This window comes from Apostichopus japonicus, chromosome 22 (assembly GCF_037975245.1).
Source record: "Apostichopus japonicus isolate 1M-3 chromosome 22, ASM3797524v1, whole genome shotgun sequence".
Lineage (NCBI taxonomy): Eukaryota > Metazoa > Echinodermata > Holothuroidea > Aspidochirotida > Stichopodidae > Apostichopus > Apostichopus japonicus.
Window position 1 is genome coordinate 892,643 of NC_092582.1, and position 16,311 is coordinate 908,953.

At 38.4% G+C, this 16,311-nt stretch overlaps 1 protein-coding gene and 1 long non-coding RNA gene across 16 annotated transcripts in view; one reads left to right on the forward strand and one right to left on the reverse strand.

Moving 5' to 3' along the window:
• The window catches only part of LOC139964060 (sushi, von Willebrand factor type A, EGF and pentraxin domain-containing protein 1-like), a 495,975-nt gene that overhangs the window by 366,267 nt on the left and 113,397 nt on the right, over positions 1–16,311 (reverse strand). The window lies entirely within an intron of this gene.
• On the forward strand, positions 3,637–16,096 carry LOC139964075 (uncharacterized). The gene is made up of 5 exons (XR_011791822.1): positions 3,637–4,123; positions 7,148–7,400; positions 7,975–8,164; positions 8,905–9,020; positions 9,578–16,096. It is a non-coding gene; the product is annotated as an uncharacterized lncRNA (long non-coding RNA).

Genomic DNA, 16,311 nt, shown 5'->3' on the forward strand with positions numbered 1-16,311 from the left:
GGGGGGCTGCAGCCACCGCCTCCTACGGACCTACGCCTCTGTGTGTAGTGTTCGGTTTCGATATACCTGATATCGGAAATATCTGCTATTTTTCATTTCCTTCAACCAAGTTTTATAATAGCCGTTATAAGAGGTTGCAACATTTCTACACCAATAAATTAACTGTGTCGGAATTTTCGAAAATTTCCTCACCAACATTCTTCATCATACTTTCCTCTACTCGTGCAACTTTGACCTGTCTGTTAGGGGATCAAGGAGGTTTTTCTATATTGCTTGTCCATAGATTGAATTTTGTGCAACATTATGGGTATGTTTTCAAGTAATTTTATTCACGAGAAATGTGAATTTTCAAATTCTCAACAAATAATGGGCTTAAAACCTTGAAAAGTGGGGCTTTCGGATATTGTGGGCCGTGACGTAGAATCACCTACAAAAGCAATGATTCATAGGACATGCAATGAGGTCGAACTTGATGTGTGACTGGTGACAATCAAGTTATAGATGGAAACAACTTTTGGGAAATACTTGGTTCTCAGGCAAAAGTGTACATCTGGTTGGTCATTTTCGAGCCCGAGAAGTGCTATTTCCGGTGATCTGGGGGGTATCAAAACCAGAAATTTTCTTGTACGCTGCGCGCCAACTGATGGTGGCGCTCTGCTTAGATAGTAATTCGCGCCCCCCGGGTTAGAAAATCCTGGATACGCGCCTGTTATAGTTAGAGTTTGATAACGACATAGGTATGTCATCTGAATGATACAAAGGAATTATTTACATAATGCGAAAATTTAGTATTTCTTCTCTTCTTCTTAAACCGTTTTACATATACAAATAAAAAAAAAAACATACCTTCAGTGAAAACAAAACTCACGCATACACATTCGAATATATGTACATACACCCAAACACACACACATACGGGCTACATACACATACATAGACAAACATGCAGAGAAACACTTACTTACGCCAAAACACCAAAAAACATGTAAATTGTAACGGAAAGTATCCCTTTAAGTAAATTGTTAGTGTAATATTATCGTTTTAGGATTGAACGTTCCCTCAGTTCTGCCCGTCGATGGCCCCTCTCCCAAAATATGTGTAGAGCTTTTGCGAGTTGCAGGTGGGGACAGCCAATGAAAACCGTACCCTTGTTTGTTTGTAAACTTTGTTGAATCAGTACCCGAGTTTGGAGATGTTTCCCCTTGTTAGTGGTAGCGCAGATTGTTTGATTAGTTTTAGCTCACCAAGCTCACAAGTTATTCCGAGATTGGCCCCTGACAAAGAAAGAACTGAGAGAACCACCTATTTTCTGTAAGTTGCTACCACTAAACTGGTATATTTATTCTATCACACAATTATGTGCTTGGCATGACTTCTAGGTTTAATTGTTTGTCTTAGGAAAGATTACATCGGGTATCTTTGGGGTGACGGGGGGGATATTGTTCGTACACCTAGGGAATTCTAAGAAAACTATTGTTGCGCTAAGTGTATTTAAGTAGCAAGAAACTAGGGTGTATTTTTAAGACATCATATTTGTTGTCACTTTCTATAGGGGGTTCGATAATTGTAATTTCGACTTCACTAGGAGGCTCACAAACGCTATGATTCTATGTCGGGAAATCCCCGTTAAGTTGTTTACTATGACGTAAGTAATCGTGCACCTGGCCTCTCGGTCTCCGGAAGTCTGGTAACACTAAGGCGGTGCTCTTTGAAGTAGTAACTTTCTCACGCGCGTAAACTTAAGCCATTGTTCAGGCTAGTATAAAAGGAGCTGTTGGTACGTGCAGGAGGGACTCTTTGACAAAATCTCTCAAGACATCTACGTACGGTACGTTATCATATCATTTACTATTATCCAAGTTGGTAGGTTTCTAATACCACAGCACCGTGTTTAACTGTTCATAGATATTGTAAGCATTTAGAATATTATTGGATACATTTATGAGTTGTATAAATTGTTAGCAAACTGCGATATTTCACTGAGGGATAGATTACGCCCAATTATGTAGGAGTAACGTTATTGACCGATTGTTATCATTTTACGTTATTCAGTAGCGCTCTGAACTACGTGACAATGTGTGTACTTTAGTAGAGATCAGTATTCTGCCGTGATTGTATATTTTTCAGTTAGTCCGTAAGTAGGAACATAAGTGAATAGCCTAGGTCAGATATCAGAAAGATACGTTACTGCCATTTAGTCAATCGATTGGTTCTTAGTATATTTGCATCTGTTAACAGTATTGCAGACACCATTTAGTTAACCCTATAGCTTTAATCTGTTTTCATATTAAGACGCTGCGTGTGGCGCCGCCTTGGACTTTGCGTTGGGCGTGGCGTTTAGCACTGCGTTATACGTTGCGTTCTGCGCTGGGTTGGACGCCGCGTTGTACGTTGCGTTATACGCTGTGTGTGACGCCGCGTTGGACGCTGCGTTGGGTGTTGCGTTTAGAGCCGTGTTCTACGCTGCGTTTAGACGCCGCGTTTAGGAACTGCGCTAACATGTACTTTTTGCGTAGTGTAAGGCTAAGTTCTAATGTAAGGATATCTAATGAACCTAAGTGTAAGTCGTAGGTTTGAACAAACGGTACCACTGTGCCACAGGCACTTTATCATCCTCTTCATTGTCATCTTTTTGTCGAGACTCTCTTCCGCCAACCCCATCATTAAAGACTGCCCCACCAGACAGGGAAGTGACGTTACAATACATTTACCCACGTACTGGTTCGGTAGTGATCTCGAAAAGAGATGTTTTATTTAGTAATATAAACTGGTTGAGCATTTAAGCCTGTTGTTCAGTACGTCCAAATAAAATATCTTGTATGCCTCGACGAGGTAGTGTAACTGCGTAAGTGCGTAACTGCGCAACTGCGTAACTTGCGTAAGTGCATAACTGCGTAGTTGCGTAACTACCTAACTGCGTAATTTCCTAAGTACGTAACTGTGTTACTGCTTAAGTGTACAGACAATTCCTGTACCATTTATTTTAACTGCTTATCAAAGTCTGTCAATGCTGTAATCTGTGGTGAATTCATATGCCAGTGGATCAAAGATCGACTTATTAAATCTGATCAATAAATGAGAGATCAACCAGTCATCACCTCTTCTCCGATTTTTGTCTTGATACTGTATGTGTTGAACATTTTTATTAGTTCAAGCAGCTGGACTTCGGGAGACACTGGTCAACGTTACATTACCATAAGGGTAAAGGCATATAGCCAACTTATGATACAGTACACTGATGGGTGAAATTCAAAGAAACTTTTTGGTGTACATGCTGATTAAAATGAGGACAAAATCATGCTCAATGTGAGGTAAAACTGTCCTACAATTGGTGTAAAATCATGATAAACTGAGGTAAAACTAAGGTAAAAGCGTGGTAAAACCATGGTTAAATTGGGGTAAAAGAACGGTAAACTGTGGTAAAAGCCTGGTAACAGTATGGTTAATTGAGGTAAGACTAAGGAAAAAGCGTGGTAAATACACGGTAAATTGGGTAAAAGAACGGTTAAAGTGTGGTAAAGTAAGGGTAAAAGTGTAGTAAAAGCGCGGTAAAAGTATGGTAACACCGTGGTAAATTGCGGTAAACCATGGTAAATTTGTAATTTCGAGTTAAGAGAAAACCTCATAATATCAATTCCGAAGTTACAAAACAAAAAATCGTTCATTTAAAGGGTAAAATTTCCCCTCAAAAGTGGAGGTAATTCCGAAGGGTATATAACAGAATTACGAACATGGTATATATGTTGATCCCAACTTTACACCTCGATTTTGACCAAATGCTGCTATATATAGTTCCGAAACTTACAGGTTCCTCTAATTACACTGAAATCTTCGTGTTTGTATGTTTTCTTCCATTAATTTGGGATATTTAAGAAAATAAGAGTTTCTATTTTAACTGGCAAATTTATACGTAACGAAACAACGCCCCCATACATAAGCAGTTCTTTCTGTGTTCGGTGGCAGGGCAGTCGATCGGATCGTATCGTTGCTATCCCAATAGCCTACATTCAACGTTACTTTATGTGGGCCTAGCCATGTAGTCTACGAAGGAAAGTGCCGCAGGTTACCGTAAACGTTGCCCATTTGAAGTTGGCTTTTGGAACTTTGGTGGAGTATATGCATTGTAAGTAAATTCCTTAAAAGTGTTCCGGATATATTAATAACATTTAGAGTAAATACCTTCATGCTGAACACAAATAAAGTAAGACCATGGTTAGAGTTAGAGTAGACTAGCCTAGGCCTAACGTTAGCCCTAAATTGGACCTATCAGTATTACTGGCTATGGTAAATCACAGCTGCCTGCTACTGCCTTTGCTGATACTCGGTATATAAAATGTGATAAATAAATTAAAGTATATACTTGTAACAGACTGGTCAACCTACACATTTTGCAGCCTGGTGATCTTCCAGATCTTTTAAAGTAAAGGCTTAATAATTGACGCACCTCCAAATATTACTAGGCCTACTAGTAGCATGGTGGGCTCATAATTGACGCACTTAAGGATTGTATTGACGATGGCGGTCAACATAAAAATCAAAATCACTCAACTGCATGCACTTTTCATATGTGTAGTTCCTTAGAAATGTAATGATCTCAAAATATTTATTGTTCTGTGCCTACGCAACGTACAATTGAGAAGAATTTGACCACAAAATGTCTGCTGTGTCAAGTTCTTTCATACCCCTAAATTGACACATTCGTCGATAAGCTAACTGTAGTGTAGGCCTAAGTATACATCCATTGACTTTGGATGCTGTTTGCTATGCTCTGAACCTCTAAGCTTAGACAGGTCAGGTCCCAGAGAGTAGTGGTATCATATTGAAGTAATTTTGGTTATTTTTAGGGAGTAAGATTTCCAGATGTCCAAAAAATGTGTAAAACTGGGGGAGGGTGTTAAAAGCTTAAAAATACCACAATTTGGTCAGCAAATAGCTGAAATGGATTCAAACTCATGAAATATGTAATTCTGCTTGACTGCAAAAAGTTTAGGTGGCCTTCTGTATCGTTGCTAGTAATAATTGAAGGTGCGTCAATTACGGGGGTGCGTCAATTATGAAGCCTTTACTATACTACTATTACTATACTAGCCTACTACTACTGTAGCTAGCTACAGTAACTTTTTGCAGCCAAGCAGAGTTAAATATTTCATGAGTTTGAATCCATTTCAGGTATATGCTGATCAAATTGTGTTTGTGCATGTTTTGGGGCATTTGGAAATCTTACTCCCTGAAATTAACCAAAATTACCTCAATATAATACCACTAATCTCTGGGACCTGAGGTTAGAAGCTCAGATAGATAGAAAATTTATTGTCCATTTCAGAAAATACAAAATTACCTCAGAGCATAGCAAACAGCATCCAAAGATAATGGATGTTTACTTAGGCCTTCACTACAGTAAGCTTATCGACAGATGTGTCAATTTAGGGGTATGAAAGAACTTGCATTCGTGCGATGCAATTTTGAACCATTTCACAAAATATAAATCTTTGGGTATGTCTCAAACTCTCTGCCATAAAATAAGGCAGTCAGAAAGTCACAACTCCACAAAAACAGATACACAAGCAAACGGAACACTACAGTAAAAGAAAGGGCCTGATAGATTCCATAAACGAGTTACAAAAGTAAAAAATGTGAAAACGTTTCCCGTCTCAGTACAATATTCATCCCCACAATATTCTCTATATATGTGTAAGTGTGCATCACTTAGCCCTGTGTGTACAGTAGTAGTGGTGTGTCATTGGTTCTGATTCAGAGAACTACAGTAAGTCACATAGGGCCTCAGTGTAGCAGTGTACAACAATTTTTTGTAACATGAGTTTTTTTCCCCTGCACCTATGGGATGAATCATGGCTGAAGGTAAACAATTGAGTATTCATTTTAGAATAACAACGCAATCATGGCTAAGTAATTTAGGGATTTTGATATTAACGTTATGATGTGGGTAGTGTTAATAGTGCTGAAGTAATAGCTTGATCAAAAGTATTCCTCAAAGTCCCACAATGCCTTCACAGGGTGACCTACTGTACAGTCACTTGAGCACTTAGGAGTTTTTGCGAAAAGAGCAAAGATCACCATTATGCAAACTGCACTGCACATGGTTTCCATTATGTAATAAGTTTCATTTTATGAATTTGTCAATTTGACATGTATGCTACTGTATATGTGTAGGCTGCATGTACAACTTATTGTATCTTAATAATATACAGCAAAAAACTATTGAGAACTGTGATAAACAACATTTTCAAAGTGACAGTTGGGGATCTAAAAAGACCACTGAAAGCCTTGTGTAGCGATATAACATGATACTAAACATTATGTATCTCTGCAAACTAGTGTACCCTTCTTTGAGATGTATGGTTTAAATAAGGTTTTCACAAGTTTGCCCTGTTGACCCAACCACTGGTCTAGACATACCAATAAATAGATCTATCCATGCTTCAAATTGAGTTTTCACAATTTGACCATTTTTACCTAAAGTACCTTTGACCTTCACCAAAAACAATAGGCTTCTTGTACTTGTGATGCATCTATACATACATACTGTACCGACTATGAGATCTGTCCAATAAAGCTTACTGTCATGAGAAACCGTGTTTACAATCTAGGATCACAAACACAGTACTCCTACCAATGCACACGCACACATATGCCATCGTGAGTGGAAAGTTTTAACATCATTGAAACCAAACATTAAAAATGAACTCAGTCATAGTGCCAAAGTCTGTGTACACGAGTAGTCCTGAGCTTAAACCCCAAATGATACGTTGAGGGACTAAATGTACCGGTATACATAGTCTAGGGTGCATGCAATTTTTAAGTAAATGAACTGCATGTGAGATGAGGCATTGAACCATGCATGAATACTCAGTCAATCTCTTGAAGTGATTGCATGCTAAATTCCTGGGTACAACTTACATACCAAATAATAGATCAATATTCAAACTTAGTAGTGTGGCATTTTTCTCAATTGTTGCATATGCGGTTTTCATGAAAAAAGTGATAGCTAAATTAACTAAACTGACATGAATATTGGACAACATGTACACTAAGTATTGACATCAAATAGGGAACTGCACTGTCAAGACTTCCACTTGCAATTTATGAAACAATTATCTGGACTTATTTATGTTCATTCTCTTGTCAGAAAAGATGGCTTAAATTTGGCACAATTTGAGGAATGCATGAATGCAGAATGAGAACACCACAGCAGATATGCTCCACTTTATTGCAAGAAGTACAGGGCTGCAATTTCAAGGTCGACGCAGGATATCAAAATACTGTAACTTTGAGCTGCTGGTTCATGATGACCATGGGATGCAGCGAGAAATGGCTTATATGGAAATAAGGAGCTCCCACAAGCATATTTTGCAAACATCCCCAGTTGTCTTTAACATTCAGTAAGTATTGACTGTGAGATATATTTTAAATCCCTATGACCTGAAGTTAGTTTTCTAAAGTCTTCCCTTTAATATCCTCTAAGTCTGATCAACACACACTATACATAATATAAATTTACTGTACTAAGTTTCAACACGAACAAAGATGATGAAAATTTGCTGTTTATTTTCAAAAACTGTAAACGATCTAAGGCAACGGCTAACAAAGTAATGTAAGAAAGACTTTCCACTTCCCACCAAGTCCACTGCCAATCCTTTTGTTTTACTTTGCTACTTCCACCATCATAGAATGTTATCAGAATTGAAATGACTTTATGTGTAGTCTTTGAAAACCAAATGTACTGTAAATCTGCCATCTGGCAGGCTGGAATGAATTGTAGGTAGGATTGTGAAGCAAAGACTTGAGGTGTTAACACACCATCACATTTTAACCTTGATTATGATGTGTTTATTTGTACCTTTTGCAACAATGTCAATATCAAAATGTGAGGCTTTAAAAAAATATTTACATGGAATGTACTTCAATCAGTGAAACTTTGACATATGATTGAATTGTTGTTTTGGTTTGTTGTAGGTTAACAAGAGCTGGTGGAATTTCTCCACAAGAGAAGGAAGTACTGTCATCAATAAAATCTGCAGACAGAAGAATATTTTTACTGAAGATCAAAATTTTCAATGAAAGGAAAGGCTTTCGATTAAAATTGGACAAACAACTTCTGTAGATACAATGAGGACTAGATTTATATGTCATTGCTTGGAGCCAGGTACGGTGCATTCTATGAGTTTGAATTTTTCTTTTTAGTTTCTGGACAGGTATATGACATGCAGCATACAAATTAAAATTTGTTCTTGAATTTTCTTCCTTCACAGCATCATAAAATTCATTATTAATAATCCATTTATACAAATTCTTATGTTGCTGTATTTGAGAATAATTTTCGTTAGTAAAACAAAGATTTTAATCATATTCATTGCATTAACTATTATTCATGTAACTCCCTTACTCGCTGTATCAAATAAAACATTGTTTCACCAATCCATTATTCCAGTTGTTATACTGCTGGGAGGGGAGACACCAAGGTCTTTAAATACTTCAGTTACCCAATTCATGCTAACTAGATGCTCAATAATGCTTCCCACAATGGGGATTTTGGGCCTAGCAAACCTTAAGTCTAGTGGACCCTCAATGTAATGGGCATCCTCCCCCCCCCCCCATGTTGGTAGTACTGCATGTGGTATACTTTCTTTAGTGAAACTAAGAGTTTCATCCTAGTCATTACATTGAGGGATGCTCTTTATTAAACTCCCTTACTTCACTGCAGCGTATTGGTAATCAACTATGCTAGTTGTAATGTTGCTAGTACTGTATTTGAGAATCCTTTTGTTAGTGAAACGAAGAGTTTAATGCTATCCATTACATTTAGGAGTACTCTCTAAGTGTCTACCTTCACAACATCATATAATAAATTATTAACAATCCATTATCTCTTTATATTTATGGCAGAGCTGTAGTCGAGTCCAATTAGCCAGAGCCCGATCCAAGTCCGAGTCCATCTGGTCTGAGCCAAATACAAGACCCCTCAAGTCCGAGCCGACTCCAGATACCAAAGATCACCTTTGGTAAAAATTCTTGAACTGTTATGATAATTATGCACCCAGGAGGAAATTTACCTCATGCTATAATTTTTTCGGACCAGATAAGTGGCAGCAAGCTCTTCCTGGTTCATAAATGTTATAAAACTACTGGGAGGGGAGTCACCAAGTTCCTTCAATACTTTCAGTTACCCAATAAATGCTAACTAGATGCTCAATAATGCTTCCCACAATGGGGTTGTTGGGTCTAGCAAACCTTAAGTCTAGTGGACCCTCAATATTATGGGCATCCCTCTTGTTGGTACTGCATGTGGTATCCTTTTGTTAGTGAAACTAAGAGTTTTATCCTAGTCATTACATTGAGGGATGCTCTTTATTAAACTCCCTTTCTGCACTGCATCGTATTGGTGATCCATTATTTCAGCTGTAATGTTGCTAGTACTGTATTTGAGAATCCTTTTGTTAGTGAAACGAAGAGTTTAATGCTATCCATTACATTTAGGAGTTAACTTTCTAAGTCTCTACCTTCTCAACATCATATAATAAATTATTAACAATCCATTATCTTTTTATATTTATGGCAGAGCTGTAGTCGAGTCCAATTAGCCAGAGTCTGAGCCAAGTCCGAGCCCACTTTGTATGAGCCAAATCCAAGACCCTTCAAGTCTGAGCCGACTCCAGATATTCAAATATGATCACCTTTGGTAAAAATTCTTGAACTGTTATGATAATTATGCACCCAGGAGGAAATTTACCTCATGCTATAATTTTTTCGGACCAGATAAGTGGCAGCAAGCTTTTCCTGGTTCATAAATGTTCAGCCCGGGCGCTCAACTTCAAACCATGCAGGGAGAGGCAAAATCATATTCAAACCACGACCACCGCCAGGTTAAAACAGGCTTGTGAGAACCCTGCTCTACTAAAAGTGATATTCTAGTTACATTTAGGATTGCTCATTAAGATTTTCAAATCATCATCATTGTCATGGTTGCTACTTTTTCTGATGTCATCATCATTTGTGAATTATTGTTATTGTTGCCATGTTACATTTGCCAGTATCAATTTTGCTTATTGTTCTCTCAAAATTGCAGAGTAGAAGGAAGAAGTGTTAGCTAATAGTTATTATACCATATGTTCTTGGTCTCTAAATTGTTTACGCTGAGGTCAGTATGAACAGAAGTGTTTATAATAGTTTCCCTTTCTGTTAAAGTATTTTCTGAATCATTTCATTAATTTTATATTTATACTGGAATTTTCAGTAGGTGTTGGCTTCATTGAGGGTCAAAGGCTACTCAAGGTCAGTAGAGTAACATAGAGCATCTAACTCAACAAGGAAAAGTTGTAAGTCATATGTAGTGCATATAGGTTTTTGACATTGAGTACTATTCTATAAATTTGTACAGTATAGCAGAAGCCCATGTGAGATAACTAGATATCTAAAACTGAAAGCCATGTTAACATGATAGTTCAATATTGGAATGATTAATGGAAGTTTTTATGCAGGTGTATCATGTGCTGAGTGCTCTTAGCCAAGTCAAAGGTTATTTGAGGCCAATATAGGTAAAATCTGAAAACCTTCATGATCCCATACTATCTAGTATCTGACTAGTAGCTGCTTTAATAGCTGAATCTTAGGGCAATTAATATATTTATCAGAACAAGTAATGTACCTCAAAAGACTTCTTAAGCTCTTTTGAGCCCCATTCAATATTTCAGTGTAATAACTTCATCATTCTTTTAACAAATTTACTCCAAATTGCTAATTTCATGTTCTGGCAATGAACCTTTGTCATATCATGTTGCATGAGTGCTGTAACTGGTTTACAAGCTTGCAAAAGTCTTAAAAGGAGGACAGGGTTTTGGGATAAATAGTTCAAAATAATATTAACAAAATAGTACCATATTTTGCTTTTCTTTTTTCCCATATGTTGCCACTGCTTGAATAAGACTAGTTGATAGGACTTTTTGTGAGCTCCACCTCCGACAACAAGGTACAGTAGACTTCAACTGCATCTTGTTGGCAACATCCTAGGAAGGTTTCAATAAACACAGATGTTTCTATAAAATGAGGAATCTGATGAACATTCCAATACTGCGAGTCTTTATTGGACATTTCAGCAGGAGGCAATAACCAATTCTGCTATCGTTACATACTGTAGGTCCTTCATAAAATGCCACTTAAAGAACTGTATTACTTCCTTGGGAAGGTGAATTTTATTGTCAAATACAACATCAAATACAACCTGTCCAACTCCCCCCCCCCCCACACCTCCATTTATCCCGAGTACTTTACAGAAACTGTGACAGAACATTTTTTGTGGGAAACAAGGTTAAATAATGTTGTTTGAGGTATTGAGCATTTATCTATATGTCCCTTTCGAATCTAGATAGGAGGAAGTAGCAAACAATGCAAGGAAAACATGAAGTTCAAGTGGATGCTTTAATTGTTTTTACCCAAAAAATTGCTATATTCATTGATAAATATAATCCACTTCAAATTCAGTACCGTTATACAACATGCAAAAGAGTTATGATATTGATGTACTTTCTGAATTTAGACCATTGCAGGTGAACAAGTTTAACATTGGTTTTTAATTTAACTCTATGTAGAAAACAGCGGTTACATAATGAACCTCAGATACAATGTCGTGTAAATACATATTACTGCTAGGAGCTGTTTAACAAACAGTGAAAGAAAAATTTATTAATTGACTATCAAGAGATTCGCAGAACTCCACTCCTTCAACAATATTTACAGTGGTGCAGACTTCAAAGCAGTGCAAGGGCAACAACTGCCTATCTCTTTAAGAAATTTCCAAGTGCTTTCATTTCTTTTGAACATTTGCATATGTTCAAAAGAAAAATGACAAATTAAAAGATGTGGTCTTTTCAACATGTTACCACATCTCCCCCACCCCCCTCTCTCCCCCATCAAAAAAGTATTGCATGTACAGCAGTAACCCTTTTTGTACATGTGCAATATATGGGGCAGAGCCTTATTCATGACTTGACCAAGCCCTTTATCCATTTGAATAGCACAAGTTATGTTAGTGGTATTCACATCAATGCCTCATAGAAAATGTGCCTCATGGCAAATTTTCTAGCTGATAGCATGAATGTGAATGAGCTGAAGTTGTAGAAGTTGCTTTGTTTATATATTTCTGAAAGTAACATGAAATTTCATATTGATTTTAATGAAAATATTTGCATTTATCAGTAATAAACAGAAAAAGACATAATGATTTCTGCTATAGTGTCTTATCTCTGCCTCTTATGTTAAAATTGTGTTCATTGGTTGGTCCTTGTACTTCGAACATATTGCTCCCTAACTCAGCAAACCCATATTCGATCTGAAGATGCTAATTCAGACAGCTTACTGTTCTAGCAAGTTCTCGACCAATTATATTGATGAATTTGCATCTGGATGAATTTGCACTGGATGAATTTGAATCATGCCAACTATGTAAGGAGCCATTTCTTTAAACCTTGCAAGACTGGTCTATAGAGTTTCAGTTAATTTAATACAAGCCGATCGATGAAGAATTCAAATACTGTGTAATCCCATGGGCGGGGGACAGGGGGGACATGTCCCCCCCCCCCCACTTTCAAAAGTGGAGGGGATATATCATTTGTCCCACCCACTTTTCAGAGTAGTTATTAAAAAAAAATCACATGCATATGCGCGATTTTCTATTTAAGGTCAAGAAATCTGGACTCCCTGGGCCCCTGCTATCTATCACTTGCACCGTCATTTATCTCCCATTCTCCCAATATCCTAAATCTGCCCATTTAATTCATTCGGGGGGGGGGGGGGGGGAGGCAAATCGAAAGTGTATTGAATCGTGCACACATGTTGTTTGTATGGGTTCCAAGGCATTAGGTAAGCCATACAGGTAGATGGTGATGAGTTACTATGTTCATATCACTACCTCCAGTCCCTTGGACTGGACGGACGAATAGGGGTGTAGGGGTTAAGTAATTAAGGCGACATGTATTCGCCGGATATGGTAGATCTTTATTGTTGAGTGCCGGCTAGGCGCTACACACGCTCTGCGCGCGGTGCCTTTTTCTGATTATTATTATTAAAGTACCTGGGCACATAACAACTGACGTCTCGCACCTACATGCATGTATTATATATACCACTCCACTCATCCCGGAGGTGACGGCGCCACTTTTTCAATATTTCGTTTGAGATGGACGCTGTGTAATTCGTCTCCCTTGGTGTCAGAACGGCATCTTTCTACCAGTACTTTCTGTCGGAATTTAGTTTTGTGAGACAAAATTTCTCCTCACAGATCTGGTTCTGATGTAACTAAAAACGACTCAGAAAGGCCGTCTCCTGCGATCTAGGGGGTCTTATGTATCCAAAATTTTCTGGTGCGCTACGCGCCAACCAATGGTGGCGCTCCGCTTAGATAGTATAGTGTCCCCCTCACTTTCTGAAACCTGCTGACGCCCATGTGTAATCCTATCCTACTTCAAAGGTGTACGTGGTCGAAAGGTTTCCTAGTAAAATTACTGGTCCTTTCAGATCTGCAACTTCATCTTGAGAACTTCTTTTTGGTCACATAGTAGCTTGAAACAATTGAAAGTTGGAGACAGTACTTTGAAGATATGTGCTTCGGCACCATGTACCCAGTGGCGTAGCCACGGGGGGGGGAGGGGGTGGGGGCGACAGCCCCATGAAAGCTTGTCGCCCGCCCACTGGGATTTTGGGTGTCGAAAAAATTACATGTGCGAAAAATATATCATTCATTGGTCTGCATGGTATCGAATCTCCATGATGACCACTCATGAACGACCCTTCGACCGCGGACCGGCAGTAGGCTATAGTTGCTGAAAACCTGACGTGACATAGCGCATAGGCCGAGATATGTCATGATATTTCAAAGCAACTTACCAGATTGTCTTTTTTCTTCTATTTCTCTAAACTATTTGATGACCATATCAAGACATGGGGATCTCAAAATAAAGGATGTTGTGAAACTTTAGAGCAGCTTACAATGCCTGGGAAGTGTTATTTCCAACGATCTAGGAGGTCTTTATAGCTGAAAATTTCCCGTACGCTGAGCGCCAACCCATGGTGGCACTCCACTCAGGTAGTAACAAGACGCCCTCCCAGGAATTGGTCAAGCCCCCCCCCAAAGCGTCCACCCCCTCCACTGGAACAATTTTGGCTACTTCACTGCATGTACCACAGGTTTATCTGATATCAAAGTGAAAGCGGCTTTCCACAAGAATAAAGAAAGCATATCTACCTTTTTATGTAACACCTACACAACTCAATCCCCACGCAAAGAAGACTACCTACGTATAGTTTTCATTGAGGATTCCAATAATTCCTGCAATTTCCTACCAATAACATATGGAAAGTCACTCCTGTTATCGTGGCGGAGCTAGGGTATTGGTAAGAGGGGGTGAGAATGGTCTGTATGGGCGCTTTCGACTTTATCGAAGCGGAGCGCCACCACAGGTTGGCGCAGAGCGTACAGAAATCTTTTGAGTAAAGATACTCCCTATATGGCCGAAAATGACCCTTTCCGGGCCTTGCTAATTTGCAGATAAACGAAGAATAAATAGGTGTCATCGCCAACAAAATGTGACAAATGTCAATAGGTAGATGAGAGCGCCATAAAAAAGTCAATAATCGCGAATAAGTAAAAAAAGTGATAAATAGCTGAAAAGGGCGCCAGCAGTCCATATGAGTCCGTTTGGGGGGGGGGGGGGCATCCGCCCCCTGACTGTATTGACGCTCCGCCACTGTTGGGAGCTCAGTGTAGGAAGAGAAGGGGGGGGAGAGGGACGGTATATGTTAACGATTTGGGTGAGCGTCTGCAATGATTCGTAATGACATGTTATCGCAAGCGTTCAACATGCTCAAATAAAAAGAATGAATGAAAAGGAATTCATATCACTTTTCATTCATTTTTTGAAACAAATTGAGCGAATTGATCGCTAGTAATCTTGAAATTGGTTTTATCACGGTCATTGTCATGTTTCTCATATGTACCTTTCACATATAAAAGAATTCTGTACGTAATGTTATCAGAAATACTATTAAAATGACACCAAAGAGATTAAAAATTCTTTTCGAATTTGTTAATAATATTGTCTTTTAAGAGACACCGTAGACACGTTGCTCGGTTGGGTTTACTGCAATAGTGGCAAATGGAGACCAATATCCGCACTTAGTGGACCTAATGTTATAGTCGTGCATTGACCTTGAACAGAGGGGCCTACCGTGAAAACGTACGGAAAATTTATCCTTTTATATCTCAGCGAGACAATTCCACTGGATACAATATTACGACTCAAAAGCCCTTAGATGTGGTCATCATAACAATCACAATAAAAGATATGTATGAAAAGCAGATTAAAGATATGATGGAAACTCAAATGTGGACCAAAAAACGATGTCCTTACGGATGCCGTTTAGTAACATTTACATAATTTGTGTGTAGTAGGTTCCGTAGCTCTTTTGTGGAAAAACTTTGTAATATTCTTAAAGTTGGTAGTTCATCCATGCTTTAGATTAATGAGAGACATAGATCATCACGTTTTATGAGGAGGGAGGCTATTTTTAAAAATCTGGGTAATAGGAACTGTAACTCTTTTCTTGGAGAAAGCTTGGAATATGCGGATAAGGAAGAAAGTTTCGAGTTCCTCCCACGCATTAGATAAATGAGGGACCTAGTTCATCACGCTTTGCAAGGATATCTAATATAATAGGTGTAAGAGAAGCGGTGATTGTAATGAAGGGAAGGGGAGAATGGGGGGGGGTAAATGATGTTACCAGGGGACCTAATAATTTGTCCTAAATGAGATTTAAAAAATTCATTAATGTAAGTAAATTTCATTACTGCCTGCTCTCGCTGATTTCTTTTAACCAAATAGAGCGGAGTGTGTGAGGTGAAGAAGGGTAGGGCAGGATGGGGGAGGGATGATAAATGACGATGTAACCAGGGGGCTGATAATTCGTTCAATAAGAGATTTGAAAATATATATATATGTAAGTTTATATCATTACTGTCTGCTCTCACTGATTTCTTTCAACCCTAAGTTACGCTTATCGGAAGACTATACGCCGATAGTACAATTCTTTAACAAGGAGATGCTTCTAATTTATTAAACTGTGTAACTTTCACTAATCTATTTGGAAAAAAATATGCTTTTAAGTTGAAAGACTCAGTTAGGATCAATTAAGTAGAACAAAGATCGTTGCGTGCTGCGTGTAACGATGAAGTTTCCTACATTGGGATGGAAGAGTATCAGGGAGTGTAAGATTGAGTGGGAAGTTAAATGACGGTGTAACTGA